Below are 3,749 nucleotides of genomic sequence, written 5' to 3' on the forward strand. Positions count from 1 at the left end.
AGATCCAGGGAAACGACAGGGACAGAGAATTCAGGTGCAAGACTCAGAGAATTCTGCTCCCAGAGATCATTTCTGCTCACACTGTCCCTCCTAGAAAGGTGACATCATTCCAGGCAGTCTGGACTGAGCAGGTTGTTTCTGAGGTGGGTTTGTTTTTCAGGAAACCCACTCAGGGTTTTCCATTTGTTCTGGTTTGAAAGCAAAACCAGAGAGAGACTCGATGTCAGAAATACAATTTATTAGGAAAAAAAAATCAAAAATCATGCAATAATACATAAGAAAAAACACTGATAAAGTCAGAATATAACCTGTCACTCTCTTGGTCAGGGTGCTGATAGCAGTCCAGTTGGAATGGTGGCTGCAGTCCTCCTGGAGTGGCAGATGTGGTTATGTTGGAGCAGTGATCCTGTAGCAGGGTGTAGCCTACCTCTGAAGTTCCAGTGTAAATGGCAGCTGTTGCTCTGGGGAATCCAGTGGAAAGGCAGCTTGTTTTGTCCCAAAGCCCAGATAATATCCAGGGGGGCATGCTTAGCTCTTCCCCCCTGGGTGGAGCATCTCACAATGGGCTGATATCATTCTATGAGTCATGAGGTGGGTCCATTAAACAGAAATGGCTCCTGGAGGGCATTATCTCTGAGTCATGCAGAAAGGCATTGATAGGCCTATTAACAGGAGATAAGGAATAAAACAATACCCCTCCTGTTTCAACAGCTCTTGAGGATGGGAATAGAGTACATCTTTATATTGTAACCTAGGTCATCTCTCACCAATGGAAGGGTGGGACCGAATAACTTCATATTTGGTGTCATTTTGTGCTCTGCTGGGAGTTTCCCGAGGGCTGGTAGTGCTGTTGGCTTCAGGAACAGTTTGGGTAATGGCTGTAGGACTGAGGGTTGGGTAAAAAACCAGAACAGTATTCTTGTATTTATAGTCTTTTGTTACATGTCCAGTTTTCCTGCAGTTATAACAGTTTCCACTGCCTTTATTACATTCTGTATTGTGGGGAAGCACATTTGCTGCAACCAGCATTTCAATTGCACCCTGGCTGGCGGCCTTGGCTAGGCTGGAGTCACGGTCTGAGACCGCTTGGAATATGCAAGCATCAACCATCTGAGCAATGGTAGGCTCAGGGTCAAGGGGGAGGCTGTGAAGAACCTTTCTGCAGTCAATACTGGCATTATAGAAAGCTAATTTGCTAATAAGATCATCCTGGACCTTTTGATCATCTACCTGTTTTTCCAGGGCTTTCATAAGGTGCTTTATGAACTTGATATAGTTCTCATCCGGGCCCTGGTGAATGTCAGTGAAGTCAGTGTGGGGTGTAGAATTATCAGGTGTTTGGAGGAGGGTGGACCATGCAGCGCCTTTGAGATCTTCCAGTATTGACTGGGGGAAGACTTCAGCCTGATACTGCAGTCTAGTATAGTCTCCTTCCCTGGTAATGCGGTCCATTGTGAGGTGTTGTCGCCCTTCTTCCTCAACATAACCTTTTGGTGACTCATGAACTTTTTTTATCCAAACTCCTTTCCAGAAAATAAATTCATCGGGTGACAATATAATTTTCATACATCATTTTAAATTTTGTGATACCATTGTGTGGGCAGTAAATGGCACGTCCAGCAAATTGTTAAAATAGGGAGAACCCCTCCCATAATCCTTGGCAGCCTTTACTAAGTCATTCATTTCCCTATGGAGGTAGGGAATCCACGATTCAGGTGGCACCTGTGCAGTATAAGCAGGGGCCAAAACCTAAATGGGAATCTATTCCCTATGGATTCCCAGGGGCCAAAGCCTAAATGGGAATCTATTCCCTATGGATTCCCATTTAGGTTTTGGCCCCTGCTTATACTGCACACCACCTGAATCTTGGATATCACCTCCCGGTCCCCCTCCTTTGCAGCTTTTCTCCGCATCCTCTGCCAAGAATCCTTGGGCTCATCCTCACTCTCAGATAAGCTATCACTCTTTTCCTCTGTAGAGGAGGCAGGTCTGCTGGCAGAGGCGCAGGCCTTTCTGCCAACCAGCAATGCCTGGCATTGAAGGCCTTTGGTAGCCCAAATGGCTTCCTTCCAGTTGGCCCCATGTCCGGTTCCAGTGATGTGGGAACTGGAAGAAGCTGGACTGGAGAAGGGGTCTGGAAGTGGAGAGGTGGAGCCTGCGCCGGGGAGGAGCTTTCTGATGACAGGGGAGGGACCCAATGCAGCGGTGGAATTCAACATTAAGGTGAGACCCGTCACAGAGGAGGCACCTGAAGCAAAGGTGGGAAATGGGGATGAAGGTGGGAGGGAATCTAAAATGGCGGTCGCTCTAACAGGAGTATTGCCGTCTTGTGATTTATAGGAAGGAGGATTAGAACTAGGGAATGAAGGAATGTGGGTGAGGGAATATCTCAAGGCAGTATGGCCACTACCACCCTGAGGAGAGGACAGAAAAGGAGGGGAGATGGCAGACAGCAGATGGCTTGTCTGTGCCAAAGGGCGGGCGCCATCTCCCATCCTGTTCTCAGGGAACCTGGGTTCAGGAACGTGAAGGGCGGGTTGAATAAACCAGGGAAAAGGGTTGGAACCATGAACTCTTTAAATGATCCTATAAATTGAATGAAACAACAGATAAAATTTCCCAACTTTTAAAACCCCTTGTGTTTGTAAAATATAAAACTTTTCCCCGACAGCATCCCAAAACAATAACTGATAGACAGAATCAACAGAGATATCAGGAAGCTCCTCAAATAACCATGAACAATCCCTTTTAAACTCCCTTCAGAAATATAACTCCCCTCTAAATTTAAAACTCTCCAAAACTTAACAAAAACATCCTTTTCAGCTTGGGAATGAGTATTTCCCGTAGCTGCCCCCAATGGAAGAGGGAATGCACACCCACAGGAACAGAAAATCAGACGCCCAAACCCCTGGGAGCTCACTGCCACTCAGTCACTCACTCTCAGTCTCACAGGCACAATCTCCAGCCAATGTGGGGCTTGTGGGGAACACCAGAGACAGCGTTCCCTTGCTTGTCCCCACCTGGCATCACTGCCTGCAGGGTTCTGTTCTAGCTGGAACCTGGGGACACTTTCTCAGTTGTGTCCCTGACAGGGATCTCTTCAAAGTACAAGAAACTTCAGGGTTTCAACAGAACTGAGTTCTTGAGGGTTCTGTGACATCACTGAGGGGATGGTGACATCACAGAGCTGGCTGTAACATCCCAGAGCTGGCTGTGACATCCCAGAGTAGGATGTGAAGCCATAGAGCAGAGTCTGCCATGAGAGAGGGTGGCTCTGTGGCATCAGGGAGTGGGTTGTGACATCACCGGGTAGCTGTGTAACATCACAGAGAAGGCTGTGACATCACAGAACAGATTGTGACATCACAGGGTGACTTTGTGACATCAGACTTCTGTGGCATCACAGCACTGCTGTATGACATCACAAGGGGACATAGAGTTGGTTCTGTGACATCACAGGGTCAGTGTGACATCACAGGGTCAGTGTGACATCACAAGGGCTGTGTGACATCACAGGGGCTGTGTGACATCACAGGGCCTGTGTGAGGTCACTGGGAAGGTCACTCTGCCCCGGCTCCCCTCACAGTTCCCCCCAGAGCAGTCCAACTCTGCTCGTGCACAGCGGGGTCCCCTGTCCCCCCGGGTCCCCCTGCCCCCGGCCCCGCAGCCTCCCCCAGAGGATGTTCCACGAGATCGACCCCCGAGCCTGACACGGGGACGGGGGGCCGGGGCCCTGGGGGTGGCACAGG

This window comes from Melozone crissalis, unplaced genomic scaffold, assembly GCF_028551555.1.
Source record: "Melozone crissalis strain CALT ecotype California unplaced genomic scaffold, PUWL_Pcris_2 ptg000272l_1, whole genome shotgun sequence".
Lineage (NCBI taxonomy): Eukaryota > Metazoa > Chordata > Aves > Passeriformes > Passerellidae > Melozone > Melozone crissalis.